Source organism: Mytilus galloprovincialis, chromosome 13 (assembly GCF_965363235.1).
Source record: "Mytilus galloprovincialis chromosome 13, xbMytGall1.hap1.1, whole genome shotgun sequence".
Taxonomy (NCBI): Eukaryota; Metazoa; Mollusca; class Bivalvia; order Mytilida; family Mytilidae; genus Mytilus; species Mytilus galloprovincialis.
Window position 1 is genome coordinate 61,066,380 of NC_134850.1, and position 20,522 is coordinate 61,086,901.

Here is a 20,522-nt window from a genome sequence, read left to right on the forward strand (position 1 = left end):
TTTTCGGGGCCTTTTATTGTTGACTATGCGGTATGGGCTTTGCTCATTGTTGAAGGCCGTACGGTGACCTAAAGTTGTTAATTTCTGTGTCATTTTGGTCTCTTGTGGAGAGTTGTCTCATTGGCAATCATACCACGTCTTCTTTTTTTATATCAACTTATTTTCCGTTCACATTTTCCGTAAAGAAATGAGGTTGCATTTTGTTTTTTACATGTAGCTTTTTTTTTGCTTCGAATAACAGGGCAGAGCTTTTAGTTTCAGTCGATATACACGCCATCTTGAAATAATTACTTGTCACATATAAATTCTGTTTGGTTGTTTCATGATGTGGCTGATATTCAGCAACAACTATTGGCTTAAATGAGATAAATAATTACAGACTGGTTTCTTCTGAGGATATTAAGCCATCAAATGCCGGAAAATTAACTATGTGTATTACATTTCAGATCAAATGTTATTAATTCATGGTCGTTTTATTATGCATTTATTACACACTGAAATTGAAAATTGAAATATCAATCATTAATACGTCTTTATTTGCATTGCTAATCTGCAATATGCACGATTTGTTTGCTAAAAAATGTTCCTGTACAATGTTTTCAAAAATGCATTAAATGTATTTTATGACTTTTGTCAATCTAGGCACACCTCCAGAGAGACACACCTCGAGAATCGTGTCTATATATTTGTAAATATTTTAATTTTCAACAAGTAAAGTGAACAAAATATAAAAAGAATGGATGTATAACGATCACTCTTTAAGTAGAACAAAAAACTAAATATTTATATAGCATTTTTATATCAATCAATATATAAAAATACTACATTTCCAATACTAAATCAACAACCCGATGCACATATATTACATTCAGTTCACATTCAGCATCCAATGGATATTACCTTGAAAAAGAATACAGCGAAGTAGTTCAGAGCTTTTTAGAAAGCTAAAACTTATAATTTTCTTAATTTTCAAAGTGTATATCACTGATGCGTTTTGTTTTAATCTGTGTCAAAAAAGCGTTTACCAGAACGTAATAGGTGTTTGCACATAACGTAATTGGTGTTTGGACATAACGTAATAGGTGTATGCACCTAACGTAATAGATGTTTGGACATAATGTAATAGGCATTTGCACACAGCGTTATCGGTGTTTGCACATAATGTAAGCGGTATTTGCACATAACGTTATAGTGTTTGCACATAATGATGTAGTTGTTATACATAACTTAATAGGTATTTGCACATAACGCAATAGGTCTTTGCACATAAGGTAAACTATGTTTGCACATAGGGTAAACGATGTTTGCACATAGGGGGAACGATGTTTGCACATAAGGTAAACGAGGTTTGCACAAAACGTATAAGTTGTTTGCACATAATGTAAAAGGCATTTGCACATGACATAATGAATGCTCACAGAGAGTATCAATTGTTCGGCAAAACGCATAGGAACTATACCATGATGTGTTGTGTTTTTCACTGGAGATACATATGTATAAACACAACATAACACCACAAGACTATAAAAACAAAACCTTTAGAACATTCGGCATAACAATCACATTTGAGACAAGACGCAATTTTTAACTGACTTACGTAAAAGAAGAATTAATAGACACAATATAGATAAAATATGAGAGAATGTAAAGGTGGTTGATCATAAAGTTTCGAAGTATTCACAGAATATATAGTAGTTAAAGCATGATGTAATGCCTATTGTACACAACAAACTTTAGCAATGACAAATCATACTACTGTTTGACCAAACAAATAACTAATTTTACATAACACAGAGATGCCGTGTCATGAAATACAGACATTTGCACATAACATAAAGAAGAAACGACAGGACGTAAAGACAAAGCGACAGAACACATTAAATATTTACACTATAAGACTGTTCCGGCGTTCCATAAATATCTCTTCAGCGATACTCAAGGTCTAAATATTTATAAATGTAATTTTAAAAATGTTGAACAGCTGAATAACCAAAAATGGCATAACTTATAACCAAATGCGAAGTTTTACTTGTGTTATAATATATAAAAAAAATGTTAAATGAACGTACCAGAACAAGAACAATTAAAAATCTTACCACTGTGTTTAAAATCAAGATCTTGCCATCGTATTAAATAAAGATCTTTTGGACTACCAAAGGTCCTAAATATCGGACTTTACCAGTCAAGCAACTAAAAGAAGAATTTTACGTTACTGCATCATAGACATTAATATTTAAACTCGATGAGTCTAATTGGAAAGAAATAATGCAAATATATTTTTTTTTCAGTCTTATCCCTTCTACAATCTGTTGAGTAACTTATTAGCCAATTCAGTACATTGTTCATGGACAGAATACTCCTATGTAAGTTTTGTTAGTTTTATATGTTTTTCATATCATTTATTGATTTGCGTATGAAATTATTATATATATACACTAACATCTTTGCCCTTCCCTAAAATTTAATGTATGAAGAATGGATTTATATAAAAATAAAATACTATTTTAAGGCGAAACAGATCAACAAAATACTAATTTTAAATTAAAATTGTAGTGCATCGTTTCTACTAGACACAAGGTTGAGCAATACAACTTCTTACTGAAAATGAAGTACAACAAAAGATCGACTTTTCCGTCCGTCTGTGTTTTTCTTCATCTTCAAATGGTTGTGTATTCAAAACTGCATGTGACAATTACGGTGTTCAAATTTTAACAGCTACATTGTTATCAAGTTTATAGGATAGAGGTCACCTTTAACAGTCACAATTTCAACAATTTTGTTCACGTGGTCTGTTAACATAACATAATATCATAACTATTAGCTAGTTTGACCATGCACTCCTATGAAATAATTGCACGACTTGCCGATGATAAACCAACAAGATGCGGTATATATGTAGGACTCTAAAGTCCGTATGGTTGTTTGTTCGCTAAAGTACGATGGTCTACCACGCTAAAGTGCAATGGACCAAAAGGGTTATGTTAAAGGGCTTAAAACTTTAAAAAAAAACTAAACACGGATGTAAATAAATGTTTTTTTTTGCAAAAGCTAGTATGCTAAAGTTTTATAAAATATGTGATAGGCTGTATAAGTTACTGGCAGGCTTAAGTCATTGTTTCTGAATTTAAAAGACCGACCAACTGATAATTGTTAAAATGGTAATTTAAGTGTGACATATAAAATTATATATCCTGTGTATGTAATTTTTTTTTTAAATTCGGGCGTATCAAATATTCACCCGTAGTCTATCACTTATGTGAATATCTCCCTTAAAAGTCGTCATCGAAAATTACAAATACAAAATTTGTTCATTGTGTAACATTTATTTGTTTAAATCTGAAAATGAGAGAGAAATGCAATATGTTCTTCTAGCTTTCTCCTTTTTTTCAGCGAGAAAAAAAAAAACAGGTTGTATTTTCCTACAATGCACAAAATAATGTTTTAGCGGACAATTTATGATTTATTTATGAAAATTACCGACTTTAATTTTCAATAAAATCGACGATATTTTAACGGGGACCGCAAAGTAAATTACAACATGAACTATGATTGCAATGTATCCGTTAGCTTTTAATAGAAACAACATAAAGGATACCTATGCGTATACTTTTGTATCTGTATAGTAAAATGGTGGACTGCAGGACACAAGTCCTTCTTCCAGCATGCGGGGGAAAAAAACATTTGCCTCAGCCGACAAAGCATGGTTAGGTTTAAATTAAGTAAGTTATGGACATTTGGTTTAAAGTTGTTAATCAAATAGTATACATTTATCTTTCGGCATGTTCATTTTTTGATTGTATAAAAGACTGTTCACGTCATAATCCATAGTACGTTTATTAAGTCTATACTTTCGCGGACCATCGCACTTTAGCGTGTGTAGGCATCGTACTTTAGCGTAGACCATCGCACTTTAGCGTGACCATCGTACTTTAGCGTCCCCATCGCACTTTAAAGTCCTACATATATGTTTACTTTATGTAAAAAAGAAGATGTGGTATGATTGCAAATGAGACAATGTTCTATGTTCAATGTATTATGATCTCTTGTCTAATACATGCAAGAAATATAACTTAAGTAACTTATAATTACCATAATATCTGCTACAAAGCTTTACCTGGCTCTTTAGTCTATATCATATTTTAGCAAGCCCATAAGACACCGCAACTGTAAGATGTACCTTATTTTGCTGTCATATCCATCCTTGTGATATGTATTTAAAATGTAAAATAACAAAAATACCGAACTCCAAGGAAACGCAAAACGGAAAGTCCTTTATAATATGGCAAAACGAAAGTTCGTGTAAAATGCACTGGGTCAGGGTAGCAGTCAAGTATTGAACAATATCTATTATAGTAATGGTTTGAAACGTTTCGAAAAATTCCCATAATATTGCTGTGCCTAGCAACAACAGTATTGCTTTATTGTATAGGTAGTTTAAATCTGTCCTTACTCTCTTATCTATTTTTTGTTTGTTTTACAAAGAACACTACGAACCATAGTTAAATCATTTGCCTGGGATAGGGTACCAGTTCATAGTAGACAAATTATAAGTAAACGTAAATGACCAGTAATCAGTCAAATTTCATGAAGTTACCCATGCAGAACGACTGTCATCTGTCATATCACTAGAAAAAAACATTATGGGCTACACAAGTATATTGATATTTATAAAGTATTTATGGTTGATTAGATCTGTCATTTAGAAGTATCTAAAATTATGTAAAACATTAAAAAAAAAAAGTGCAATATTATTTTGGACAATGAAAAAACATCTGACAAAATGTTGATGATTTTTGCACATGCTAAAGACTTAAAATTTTATCTTTAACAATACTAATAATCAAACTGTATTTTGAGTGTGACTTTCGTATTATGTTTTCAGTATGGCATTTCTATATTATTTTCAGTGATAGTCATACATTCGTTGACTTTCCTAATATGAAAAACGAGATGAATAAGTTCAACTTGAAAATTAAAAAAAAAACATCATAAAATATACGTCATTGAGACAAAAATCCCAACAAAATAACGAAAGTATATATACCTCTTCTCATTATCAAAGATTTATACATTTTCAGTATTGATAATTCTCTTACTGAATATGATACTGACTACAAAAGGAGAAACCTGGCATCATGTATTTACAGCAACCACTGGAGGTTAGTCTGACACCTGAGATATATCTAGGTTTGGTTGTAGAATTATTGCAGGTGCTAGCTAGTGGAGTCTAATTAATTTCTTTAACATTTATAAGTAAATTGTGATTTACTTTAGTGTTGCCTACTAACAATAATGAAAACATAAAATCCATTCTGAAGTACTTTACAAGTTGCAGCAAGGGATTTAAGAAAAAAGTTGGGTGTCATTATAAATATCGGTTTAATATTTTAACGTGAATTTAAAAAAACCCATTTGTGATAAAATATATACTGTTAGTTACAACGTGGAGTGATTGGATAATACTGTATAGCTCATACTCAAATTGAAATGGTCTTGAAATATCATAAATTTTGGTTTGTATTTTAAATTTTTTGTGTTTCATTTAATCGGAGTATGCCAAGTTATAGACATACTTTCCTTTGGAACTATTTCGATATGTAATTATTTCTTTAATTGCATGTTTTTCGTCGTATACATTATTGCATCTGCTATATATTCATTAGAAAAGAAAGGGTAATGTTATAAGCAGTTGACATAACATCTTCGCTGATAATTATCAAACAACTTCAACCATATCTATATATATATATTCCTGTCATGCTTCCACAAACAACAGCATACAAAACACAACACTGAAAACTAAAAAATGGACGACATGCACTCTATCAAAACCGGGGCTTTGTGAGGATGAGGTTAAAGCCGATTCTTTACTACGTGTTTCACCGTCGCGTTGCTCATATATGGAAAACCTCGGATAAAGTCTAATTTTGAAGGTAACATTCGGGGAAAAGATTCAGTTACATCTGATTAATGTGTTGCTTGCAAACATATATCAATAAATAACAATATCTAGAAGATTGAGCTTAGACCTATATAGTTATCAAAGGTACCAGGATTATAATTTTGATAACCGGCGTATCGTAAATGGAAGTACTACCAGATTGTTGGGAATGTGAGAAATCCTTGATAACGGTTTCAATATTTTAATGTAAGTGTGTTCTTCAAAATATAAACGGAATAGACTGGACAAACACTAAGATTAGGCACGGGTTTATTTGAATTGGGGCATCATGGCTGAAGTTTAAATGTGTATAGGATTTACTTCACCTTTTTTTCTCATCCCTGGTCAAATCATGTGTCCGATTGGTGGCAAGGTAAATTTGCGGTAGTCATGATAGCATCCCTGTTCTTTATGTTAACATCAACTATATCGGATAATGCAAACAGGGAATTGATAATAGTTTCCCATGAGTTTAAATTCACTTTCCTGCATAGACCATTATTCATAATGCTTTAGGTTTTGTAAAGTATCAGTTTCGGTTTTAACCATTATTTTTGGTTTTCAATTTTGTAAAATCATGGAGGTTTTGATTATGCAATATTATTCCTTGGTAAACATTTAAAGAACTATATATGCTTTAGTCATCTCAAGGAATGTAATTTTTATTTCATTGACACCATCCTTTGTTTTGTCTCTGAGTTTGGTATTTTTGATACTTTACTTTTTTGTAGGCATGGAACGTGTTTATGATTTGTACATTGGTAACGATACATCAGTCTTAACCAAGCAAGAAGCGGCTTCGTCCTCGTCGAGAGTCAAACATCATTTCAAGTCAGACATCATCAACTACTGGGAATATTTCAATATTGAACAAGTAACATAACTCTATCAGTGTGAACATTTTAATTCATCCCTTCAGTAATTCATGAATTTTTGTTGTGTAATTTATAAAATTGAGAATGGAAATGGGAAATGTGTTAAAGCGACAACAACCCGACCATAGAGCAGACAACCGCCGACGGCCACCAATGTGTCTTCAGTGTAGCGACAAACTCCCGCACCAGGAGGCGTCCTTCAGCTGGCCCCTAATTAATATATTTACAGTACAAACTTATGAAAGAAAGAATAGTAAATCAAACTAGCCCAATATATGTATGTCATCTTTCAAAATATATACATTTTTTTCTGTACGTTATTCTAGAAATAATCGTTATTAAGTGTTTTCTTCATCTAAAATGTCTAAAGAAAAGACGACATCACATCACATCACTATGTATGAAGTGAAGAAAAAATTCAAAACAGAACGTCATGTAACAAATTTCACAGCTCAAACGCATCAAACAAAATGAAAACAACTGTCATATTTCTGACAGTGTACAGGCATGTCCTTATGTAGAACATGTCAACATGTATATAAGTCACATTTCGCTCACATAGTAATTGGTTTTTTTATTACTAGGTTAAAATATCGGTCAATACGGGTGGCACCGAAGAGGCGTATTTTATATTTAATGGGACAGAGACAAACAAAACAAACTGGTTTTCTACAGGTAGAATACTAAGCAGTAGCTATACAGGTTTAACAAGTAATACTACAAAATTGTACTTTTCAAATTTAGGGTAAGTTTATTACGTATCTATAATGTAAAAATTGGTAATTATAAAAGAAAGAAAGAGAGAGGCAAAAAATACCAAAGACACATTCAAACTCATAAGTAGAAAATAAACTGCCAACGCTTTGACTAAAAAAGACCATCAGACAATAGTATACAAAACATACCATATAAATCTAAAGACTGAACAACAAGAAACCAATTTAAAACGAAAGTGTTACAAAAGGGTAAGAAGATCATCTTCACCTTTAGCATCCGTCGTGTTGAACATGTCAATACAAAGCTGGTAAGTCGAATTCGGTAGTTACAATTTGCCGAAAATGGGACAAGATTCTTGTTTCTAGTTACGAAAATTGAAACACATTGGCTGTCATCTACGAAACGGATATCCCATAACGGTCAACCAACTCGTGATGGCGTTCGTATAATAAACGAAAAACTGTTTTATGATTTCAACAGCTATTTGTAACTCGAAGATTAGCTCCATGAAACGTTATTAAACAGAGCAATCTTAGTAGGATATCAAACACAGGTAAATTAATTCATTCAGGAAATTGTAGACGTTTAAACACTATGATATTGTTGATTTAAAAGGGGAAAATTGACTACCCTATAAACTAAAGTTAACTGAAACTAGTTCATGTCTTATATAGATGTAGGAAGATGTGGTATGAGTGACAATGAGACAACTCTCTATTCAAATAACAATTTATAAAAGTAAACCATTATAGGTCAATGTACGGACTTCAACACGGAGCATTGGCTCACACCGAACATCAAGCTATAAAGTGCCCCAAAATTACTAGTGTAAAACCATTCAAACGGGAAAACCAACGGTCTAATCTATATAAAAAACGAGAAACGAGTAACATGTAAAAATTACATAAACAAACGACAACTACTGTACATCAGATTCCTGACTTAGGAAAGGTACAAACATGTGCAACGGGATTAATCGTTTTAATGGTACCAAACCTTTTGTATTTCGATATTCATAACCAACAAATCAATTACCAACATTTCAAACAAATTGACCATTCAGGAAATTCCATTAAAGTTCGCATTTTAGAAAAAATTTATCACCACACCAATAATCCAACATTAAGTACACCGTTTCGCAGAAAAAGAGAAGAGTACTGGATCAGAGAATTAGGTACTGCAACACCTTATGGATGTAACGATAAAATAGATACTGTAGGTAACTTGAGTAGCCCTATCTGTAGTTCAGTGAATGTGATGGATTTATTCAATAGGTCTCTTCGTCGGTTGCGGAGCCATGGACATCGTCGCTATAATCCACCTGATATGCATGATGTCTCTATAGATGGCCTTGTCGAACATATCAATAAACATCTTGGAATTCATCACATTCGCTCTAAACTGTACTCACTTCCGCTTTCTAGACTTAACTCTCTATTGAAAGCGTGTGAAGAATGCCATACTACAGATAGTCGATCTACGAAGTATAAAATAGTTACCATGGTGATGGATATTGCTAACCATAGATTATTCAGACCCTTTTTTGAACATTCGGAGGAACTGCAAAAACGTTCATTCTTCAATTTTAAGTTCACAAACAAGGGTATTGATGTTATAAATATAAGTAATATTCTTCACCATAAAAAAGTAAAAAGCAACATTCCTTCTTACGTTAAGGATCAATCTTCTCCTATAGTATCGTATTTCTACACCAACCCTGTTGTATCTAAAATAAATAATCACAAAAAAGTGTTGCAGAAAATAGATATTGATGACCTCAAAGCTAAACAACCTGATTGTGCCTGTTCACATTCCCATTTCGTGTATAATCCTGCTGGCCATGTAATTTCTGGAGACCTAAACATAGTCAATAACTACAAGTTGAGACATCAAGGGTCCGAAATACAGAGAGCCACAGCCAATCAATCGGAAGCAGAACTTCAAACTACTAATGGATTCTGTTGAGGGTTATGCAAATGACTGGGCAAAAAGGGAAACGGTTGAGGTTGACACTCTTTTGGAGTGGGTAAAATCAGTGAGGTCATTGATTCAGATAAGAGTAAGTAAGCTTAAAGGGTCAATGAGCACCAAAGCTCCTTCCATCTTTAAAGACCCTCATGTCATAGAGGAGGTGTCTTGCCTCCATGACAAATATGTTGTCGTTCAAGCTGAAAAAGCCTCAAACAATATTGTTTTTGTTTGCAAGAAACACTACATTGACTGCCTGATTAAGGAACTGGGGATAAATAACACACTTGGAAATCCTACATATACACTGAGTACGCTTACGAAGCAGGAGATCCTGGAAAACTACAAATCGGTTCTATTCTCCTTTGGTGTTAATCCAGAAGATGAAGATCAGGATCTTCCATCCCTATATTGGATTCCTAAGCTTCACAAGAATCATTATAAAGAAAGGTATATTGCAGGTTCTTCCAAGTGTTCCACTAAACCCCTTTCTAAAGTTCTTACTGTCATACTCACTGCAGTCAAAGACGGACTTCAGAAATATTCCGAAACGGCATATTCAAGAAGTGGTGTTAACCAGATGTGAATACTGAAAAATTCAAAAGAGTTATTGGTGAATTTACAATCTCAATCATTAAAACATTGTACCAACATTAAAACCTTTGATTTTTCAACTCTTTCTACCAGTACTATTCCACATACTAAACTTAAAGCTCGACTGAAAGAACTCGTCAGCTTATGATTCTTTAACAAAAGGGGCACTAGACGTTTTAAATATCTAGTTTTGGGCTGGAATTCAGCTTACTTTGTGAAAAATCATACAGAATCAAGGAAAAAATATACCGACGAGGATATCACTGCCATGCTGGACTTTTTAATTGACAACATATTTGTTCAATTTGGAGGTTTGGTCTTCCAACAGACTATTGGAATCCAAATGGGTACCAATTACACTTCTCTACTTGCAGATTTTTTTTTATATTCCTATGAAGAAGAATTTATCCAAGGGCTTGTACAGAAAGAAGAAAAGAAATTAGCCCAGTCTTTTAATTTCACCTTTCGGTATATTGATGATGTACTGTCTCTTAATAATAATAGATTCGGTGATCACTTACATTTAATGTATCCAAGTGAACTTGAAATTATAGATACTACCGACACAGATAAATCTGCTTCATATTTAGACCTTTTACTCGAAATTACTACTGATGGTAGGTTAAATACCAAAATTTATAACAAACGCGATGATTAATTTTCCTATAGTCAGTTTTCCATTTCTCTGTAGCAACATCCCAGCGGCACCATCATATGGAGTATATGTGTCTCAATTGATACGTTACTCTAGAGCTAGCTCAAAGTACGTTGATTTTGTTGAACGGGGAATACTGCTTTCTCAAAAGTTGCTAAGACAGGGTTATGAATCAATCAAATTAAGGTCATCACTCAAGATATTTTACGATTGCCATCATGAGCTGATTGGCCATTATGACAAAAGTGTGTCAGAAATCATATCTGATATTCTTCCTCAGTCTTAATAACCTTCCATCGTTACCGAACTGAACAAAGAAATAACACGACGGGTGCCGTATACGGTAAGGGAAATGCATACCCTTCCGGAGCACCTGATTTCACTGCCAGTTTTTCGTGGAGTTCGTGTTGTTTCTTTATTATTATTTATAACTGTTGATGAAAATGTCCTTTGGTTTTGTGAGTCTTTGTTTACTCCTTGGTTTTGATTGTTATTGTCTTCTCCCTTTTTCTGAAACAATAATATATCACAACATAGAAAAACACACGATAAAAAAATAACACACCATTAACACATACCTTGTTAAACTTTTATTCTTGTTTTTCTTTTCATAGGCATGAACTTGAACACTCACAGCACTTGTTGTTCTTGATTGCTGAATACGATAGAGACGATATACTACAACCTAAGATGCTGGTATTGGATGCTAAAAGACAAAAGAACGTTATTGTGTTTTTTCAATTAAATTGTGAGTATTTGTATCTACAATTTTCTTAGGGTATCGTTCACTGAACATATGCATGTATATTTCGAATGAACAAAAGTTGTAAATGGTATTGGTATCTTCCGATGAAGTTTTCTTTAAAAAAATGAACGAGAATTTCTTTGACATACCCCTGGTTCGGCAACTTTCTGCATAAATTGTTCATCGGAAGATACCAATAACATCCGTCATTGTCCTCACAAAATAATTATTGTGCCAAATAATTGCAGCAATAGTATACCGCTGTTCGATAGTCATAAATCGATTGAGAGAAATCCAGGTTACAAACTAAACCCAAGGGAAACACGTCAAATATAAGAGGAAAACAATTAACGAAACAACAGAAACAGGAACAATTGCAACAAAAAACAAACGACAATGTGACACACAAAAACAAACGACAATTTGACACACACACAAACAAACGACAATGCGACACACGCAAAAACGAACCATAAGATAAAAACTGCCATTTTTCTGACTTAATACAGAACATTTTAATGGAAATATAATGGAATTTGATGCGACTGTCATACAAGTGAGAGGTTTAGCTAGCTATAAAACCAGGTTCGATCCACCATTTTCTACATTTGAAAATGCCTGTACCAAGTCAGGAATATGACAGTTCTTGTCCATTCGTTTTTGATGCGTTTTGTTATTTGATTTTGCCATGTAAATATGGACTTTCCGAATTGATTTTCCTCTGAGTTCAGTATTTTTGTTATTTTATTTTTTAATACAAAATCAGGAATATAACAATTGTTTTCCGTTTGATTTGTTTAACTTTTGATTTTGCTATTTGATAAAGGAGTTTGGTATACTTGTTATTTTACTTTTATTTTCTAAGTTTAACACAAGTGATTTCTTTAGAATGAACGATTGTTGTTTGTAAATTATTTTCGATCAGTATTGTCACTTGCATCGTTTTCTTGTTGATATTATTTTTTACTAATATATGAGTTATGTCCTTTTGGTGTATTTTGGCCACACTTTTTTGCGTGTTTTAGTTACAGATTCACGGAAGAAAAAGGTAGATAATCTAAAGATGTATATCAAATGTAAGTACATTACTGTAAAACGTTTTATTCCTAGCATGTAGTTTTCTAACATTTTGAGTCATATTGGCAATCAAGATAACCATACGTTGCGTTAAAAAATCGATGATTGCTTTCTTCTAAAAATACATACTAAATACGTTAAGCCCCCGTCCCACTAGACCACGATCGCACCACGCTCACCGCGATCTAAAATAAATTTAGATCGTGGTGAGGTCGCGGTATCAGCGCATGAAAATGTAAATTTTCGTTGCTTTCACGATGCTACTACGTCCTCTCTACGCCTCTACAAAGATCCCGCTACGATTATACCACGTTCTCACCGCGCTTATTCTGCGACATCACTACGCTTATCAAGATCTTTCTACGCTCTTCACGTTCTCACTACGACCATACCACGAGTTATTCGATTGCAACACGATCTTACTGCGATTATAACACGTTCTTACCACGATTATACTTATACTACGTTCATAGCGCGATCTTACTACGTTCTCAGCAATAACGTCAACATCGTGTTCCATATCAATACAGTTAAAAAAAAATAGGGTTCAATTCCTTCTATTTCTGATTAAACAATACAGTCATGCCACCAAATCTACCAGAACACGTGGGCGTGGTGGTAGGAGTTGATGTAGAGGCAGAGGGAGCAAAGTAACGAATCCTGATCAAGCAGAGATGTCGGACCGACAAATCCAACCTAAATTACAACCTATTGCTGGTCAATAAAGCTCAATGACAATATTTTAGTGAACAATAGCAGAGATGACGTAGATGTATCAATTTATATAGGAAGATGTGGTATGAGTACCAATGAGACAACTCTCCATCCATGTAACAATTTATAAAAGTAAACCATTATAGGCCAAGGTACGGTCTTCAACACGGAGCCTTGGCTCACATCAATCAGCAAGCTATAAAGGACCCAAAACATTACTAGTGTTAAACCATTTAAACGGGAAAACCAACGGTCTAATCTATATAAAAACGAGAAGCATGGTTGAGCCGTTAGAGCAAATGGATAATTACATTCAAACAAACAAAATGTAGGGACCTTTTTTTTATATATTTTATGTGAAAATGACAATGAGAATGATGGTCGTAGTGTGAACGTAGTCAGGTCGTAAGAAGAGCGTGATGAGGACGGCAAGGGCGTGCTAGAATCGTATTATGGTCGTGAACAGCGTGGTATAGTCGTAGTGGAAGCGTAGTTGGGTCGCAGTGAGAACGTGATGGTCGTAGTGAGGTCGTGATTACGTCGTTTTGTGATCGTAGCGCAGTCTCTCCGAATAGAATCACGCTTTCGCTACGCTCTCGCTACGATTGTACAGCGACCTTTGCGATCTTACTACGATCTGAGTGCGCTCTCACTACGCTTCTACTACGACCTAATTTCGCCACGACCGCACCACGATTGTTTTGAACATGTTCAAAGTTGGCCACGCTCTTCACGATCTTGAAGACCTCACCACGACCATGATACGACCTTACTGCGATCTACACGATCGCACTACGATCATCAAAATTTGCATTTTTATCACAGATCGTAGTGCGATCGTGGCCTAGTGGGACTGGGGTATTACACTCTAAAAAATGTTCGCTGTCGAACATGACTAGTTTATTAAACATGTCCTAATATTTAACAAAGGTACCAGGAATATAATTTAGTATGCCAGACGAGCGTTTCGTCTACATAAAACTCATCAGTTACAACGTCATAATGCGATAGAAAACGAAGTTCGTTCACTGTTTATATTTGGATATGAATGTATTCATGTATATGTACATGCAATATTCTCTACCTTTAATAAACTGCACTTAGTCTAGTATATTTTCTTCATATTCGTCCTTAATAATCAGAACATTCAGAGACGAGAAACCAGTCTGGTAAAGAGAGGCGAAAGTGACATTAAAGCTCATAAGTAAAAATTAAACGTCATGGCAACAACAAGCAGTATTATACAAAACACAATCAAGTTTCAAGTAAAACTCTTAGTCAATAACTAGAACATATGCTGTCCATATGATACTGTAGACCTGTATCATATTTGACGACCGCCGCAAATAAGGAAATGTTGTATTTAACTTTTACATTGAAGGAGAAATGTACTTGATACACAACACATACATAATAAGATGACGGATTGGTGTTTAGAAATGTACAAAAAGCAAAATAATCAATAAATACTACTTGCATTTCGCATGATGCTATCTATCAACTTATCATTATGAAAATCTTATATAACTGTATGAAGTAAAATTTTATTGACGAAAACAATCCACAGCATTTGTAAAAAAAAATATACATTTATCGGCATTTAGAACATTTTCTCTTTGACCTTACTTCCTAACATTATTAAGATCATGGATATAAATTTATTCTATATGCATTTTGGAATGTACACTGAGTCTAAACATGATTATACTTGCCTATATACTCAAATTTCTTATAAAAATTTACAGTTGGTCCGTGTACCATCGAATATGATGAAGAGAATGTGAGCAGAACAACAATAACAACAGAATCCACCAACATAGTATATACATCTGCAAAGGAAGAAATCAATAATACACAAGATAGAATAGAGAAACTTAAAAAAGTTTTACACGTCGACCCAAAGTCAACTTCAAGTAAGTACTGGTAAGGGGAGAACTTAATATCGCATTATATCAACAAATAGTAAACAAGTCAACTTCAAGTAAGTACTAGTAAGGGAAGAACTTAATATCACATGATATCAATGAGCATGTTGACGGTGTTTAACCTATTCCTGGACTGTCCTTGTTACTTTAACAATTCCTCGTGAGTAACATATTTTGGTTGATTCATACCCAAATTGATATACAAGCATGCAGACTAAATGAATGAATGTGATAGTTTACATATAAAATGTGGTGTGTCCACTTGTTAGTGTTAATTCGCAAGCCTAAATTAAAAATAAAATATAAAGAATATATTATTGGTAGATCTGAATAGAAGGATTTGTCTTTAAATTAATCCGATAAAATTGAGAATGGAAATGGAGAATATGTCAAAGAGACAAAAACCCAACCAAAGAACAGACAACAGCTGAAGGCAACTAATGGGTCTTCAACACAGCGAGGCAATCACACACCTGGAGGTGGTTCTCAGCTGGCCCCTAAATAAAATTGTATATATACAACTTCATACTAAAATTTACGACAAAACAGACGATTTTTCATTTCCTATTGTTAATTTTCCTTTTTTAGACGGCGATGTGCCTTTGGCTCCATCATACGTGTGTGTTTTCCTGTGTGTGTTCTGATGTCATAGATTTTAACGAACGTAATCAATGCATCACTGGGAAAAAGTTGTGTCATGGATTTCGAAACCAAAAATTACTTAAATCTTTTACTATATTCTTTCAAAGATACAGAGATTTGATTAGTAAATTTGGCTGTACCTGTAGAAAACTTATTAAAAATGGTATTTCACATCCTAAATTTTATGGTAATATTGTACTCTCAAATCGTATTTTCTTGTTAATTCGACCTGTTGATATACTGTTTATAATGTTTTTTTGTTATTTTATATTAATATGGATCTTGTCTATATACCAGCTTTGATTATTTGGAATATATTCTAATTTTCACTTCTTCTTACTACATTTGTAAAAAATTCAAGATTTACATGTACCGGTAAGATTAAAACCGTATTTTTTTTTCAAAAGTGATTATTTTCGAAGGGTTAAATATTTCGCAGTGGTGTCTTGCCATGGCTTTGTTTGGACTTGTTTGTTTGCTTTTTGGCCTTGAACGTTTGTCTCTAATATTTTATTAACTGTGCATTTGCATTTTAATATCGCAGATCAAATTTATTCGTTCATAGTGTATCAATTTACGTTTTTTAATTGAGTTAAGCCTGTTAATTGATATTTTATCGTGTGTTTTTATATGTTGTGATGTTATGCTATTGTTTCAGAAAAAGGGAGAAGGTTTGGTACCATTAAAACGTTTAATCCCGCTGCAAATGTTTGCACCTGTCGTAAGTCAGGAATCTGATGTACAGTATTTGTCGTTTGTTTATGTAATGTATACGTGTTTCTCGTTTCTCGTTTTTTTATATAGATTAGCCCCGTTGGTTTTCCCGTTTGAATGGTTTTACACTAGTAATTTTGGGGCCCTTTATAGCTTGTTGTTCGGTGTGAGCCAAGGCTCTGTGTTGAAGGCCGTACATTGACCTATAATGGTTTACTTTTTTAGATTGTTATTTGGATGGAAAGTTGTCTCATAGGCACTCATACTACATCTTCCTATATCTAGTTAAAATGGACGTCACAAAACATATGAATGAACTAAAATTAAAAAAAGATAAAAAAGTAACAAATGCCACAGGCTCCTGACTTGGGACAGGCGCAGCAGTATTACCATGGAAAAAAAATCCCTTTACCCTTTATATCAATATAAGATATATTTTGTTTTTATGATTTATTATGCATACTTTGATATAATTCTTATTCCCAAAGATGCGGATCCAACCATTTTAAAAAGGGGGTCCCAACCCAGGACAAAAGGGGGGGTCCAACTATATTTCCCCGTTCAAATGCATTTCTCCGGCAAAAAAGGGAGGTTCCAACCCCCGGAACCCCACTTCTTCAATGATCAACATCTAGCAACAAATCATGGTTACATGTAAAGCGCTTAACTAATTGCTGGAATCTGTCTTTACCTAGCAGTCAGATGACCATTTTGATTTTTTTCTTCATTTTTGTTTTTATATATAGCAACGCAACGTCAGATATTGCTACCATTCAGTGTAACAGAAAAATAACGTTAAATCAGAAACGAGCACTATCGAGGTTTTCCTGCTTTCCTTGTTGGGTAAATGCAAAGTATAGTACACAAAGTATAAAATGCCGAGATATTCCATTCCAATATGATTTTATAATTTACAGAAGATATTACATTTTACTTCTAGTAATAGTGTGTTTTTCGGGGGAATATTGCTGCATTTATATAAACAACCCGAATATGATTTTATTCAAGCAGTGGAACAAGTCGTGAAGAGACAATTAAATGGCTTATAGTTATGACACTGAAGTTTTCTTAACTTTTTGATCGTCTTACAGATGTGTTTGGTTTTTTTTTGTAATATGTGCATCATTTCTTTTTGTTGAAAGTAGGACATTAAGTGGAGGAAGGAACCCGCGAATGCAGTTCCTGTCGTCCCATATTACGCTTGTGGCGACGTCAAATAATGTTTACGAACAACCTTGCAAGACATTTTCATTAATCCTTATTGTTTTTATAGGTAACCCTGTAATCTTATTACAATTTGGTGTAACAACAACAACTTTTAAAGCACTTTTTATTGGTATACATTGGTATAGTAATCAAATCCGAGAAATATCTACATGAAATCAAATCTCTGTTTTTTGGCAGTAAAAGTTTTGTGAAGGCAAGAAAGTTTAACTCGGACATTACCGCAAGACATTACAAACCTATTGTTTTGAATTGAATATGTAGCTCAATTCATTCATTAATTTGAGCTTTTGGAGCTTACACTTAGTACAAAACGATCGTGCTTACAATTTAATAAATTGTGTGTCAAAATTATTTTTTTTTAACTGAAATGTTTTCAAACTAAATTTCCCCTGGGACAGTCATTTATACATATTCTTTTCAAAATATCTATGCTAATTTGACATTGAGACGGCCATGGAAACCAGTACTGAAATATATCATGTTATAGAACATTCATGCAAAACTTCGAAGAGTTGTGTGAACATTTCGCGAGTTGTTGGAGTTTAATGCTTCAAGCTTGTTACATAGGACAACGCCAAGTGAACGTTTTCCTCTTATAATCTGTGTCTTGCGAAGCCTGTGAATATTATATTTTTATTCTTTCTCTTTCATAATGTGAAAATTTAAGAAGCAATCTTTATTTTCATATATAATTTGAAATATTCATTTCAACATTTCTAAGAAAATTTCCTTATCAAATATTTACTTAAGCGCTACTTTTTCGTGGTAGTAGCAATTTCTAACGTTGCGCCAGTAACTTAATAGTATGACTTATGCACCGAGTATTTAAATTTTATGCATCCCTGGCTTTCAAACCTTTAGGTTTCTATTCCTAATTACATTAAATCTAGAAAAGCGATTCGGATGCATACACTTTATATTTTTATTTCACGTATTATTCTGTATTTCAGATTACAAAAGGTCTTTGATTAGTGTCTATGAAAGCAGAATATCAGCAGTATCGATTGGAACGGTTGCAATATCTGTCATTTTATCAATCTTTGGCACTATCATTGCCATTGATGTGGTTACAAACAGCAAACATATAAAGAAATTCCTCTTTCGGAAGTACAGGCTTTGTCGAAGTTTCAAATTCAAATGATGAATAGCAACTTGAAAATCAACAGAATATAGTTATGACAATAGACCGATCAAATGATATTCATAACAATAAAAGTACAGACCTTTTCGCTGAAACCTTTTATTTAAGTTATGGTGCATTACAGTACTGTTATGTTTATGGCACAAAGATCAGAAAACTGTATCCACTGCTTAATTAGTCAAGTTGTTTCATCATTGCATGTTCATTTATCTTCGTTTTTATCATGTAGCTATTTACATTTACGGCCGGATGGATGCAAAAATCTTATAAGGCAAGCAGCACAGAAACTTGCAGAATAGTCAGTCAGTCAACATCTTCTAAATTTATTTATATTCGTAATTATTATGCCGAAAAATCCGGCAAAATAGTTAAACTCTAAGTAAATAGCTATATGTTGCCGCAGCCGGCTAAATAGCGCTACTTTTAATGAAGCTATTTTGCAGGACACAGTTAAATGGCACTTAAGAGGTATCTTGCCGGAGCTGGCAAAATAACCATTGCCTTCAAGTAATTATATCTACATATTTGATGATGTTATGTTCTTTACGATTTCTTGGTGTTTTATAGTTTCAATCTTATTATTAGATTTTATATAGAAGAAGAAAAAGAAGATGTTTATGTTCATAACATCTCTCTTTTCAAAGTAGTCTAGTCATACAGACAGATAGATAGGTTATATGTCGGACTAATCTACTCTTAAACGAGGGTAGTTTACCTAAGCTAACAATGACTTCACGGTTTAGCTAGCAAGCAAGCTAACCAAAGATATTACCTTTGCCTACACACATATTGAAATCAGCTGTAAATGGGTACACCAGGAGCATAGTGACAATATAAGATATAAATAAGATAATAACAAAAAGAAACAACAATAGTCTAGTATACATTTATATATATATACAATTTGAACATCCTGAACTACACAATACCAGGACATAAATATATACATTTCTCCTTCTCAGGTACACCCCAATATGAATTTTTTTCTTAAAATATAAGTACTAGTAATGGTAATCAGTTTATTATCTTTTTTGCATATAAAGGTCACCATATCTTTAATCTTAATATATCATATAACCCGTTGACAAGAGGTAAGACATGGACATAAATGCTCTACTTCATTCTAAATTTCCTGCTAAATTTTTATTGCATGTTACAAATGTATGCGCCAGATTCGATTTTTTTATGTTATGAATATATTTTCAAATCAAGTTCGGTGAAAAGCTCCTTAAGAGCTTGTGATGTATATTTGAATAATGCCGAATAAAATTATGTTTTTCCATTTTACTTGAGAGTTTATATACATTGTATATGATATAAGAAAACAAAAGTTTAAAATCATGAAAGCTGGGGCATAAGTTACGCCGGAGATACAGAACAACAAATATGATTTTGTTTTTTGTAAAATCATTTTTGAAAGTGGAATAGTCAAACAACCATTTGCTTTATTGAGCAGCCAATAATAGTTTGGTTCAATTTTATCAAAAACAGCTAAGAAACATCGCTGGTGAATTCCTTCATTTGCAAGTGAACAATTCGACCTAATCATCCGTATATCCATGTGATGTTCTTAGCTAGAGACGGGTA

At 33.3% G+C, this 20,522-nt stretch overlaps 1 long non-coding RNA gene across 1 annotated transcript; it reads left to right on the plus strand.

The window, feature by feature from the left end:
- Positions 1 to 6,725: 6,725 nt before the first annotated feature.
- On the plus strand, positions 6,726 to 19,483 carry LOC143057279 (uncharacterized). The gene is made up of 6 exons (XR_012972692.1): positions 6,726 to 6,815; positions 7,401 to 7,561; positions 11,365 to 11,498; positions 12,521 to 12,571; positions 15,032 to 15,199; positions 18,745 to 19,483. It is a non-coding gene; the product is annotated as an uncharacterized LOC143057279 (long non-coding RNA).
- Positions 19,484 to 20,522: the final 1,039 nt, after the last annotated feature.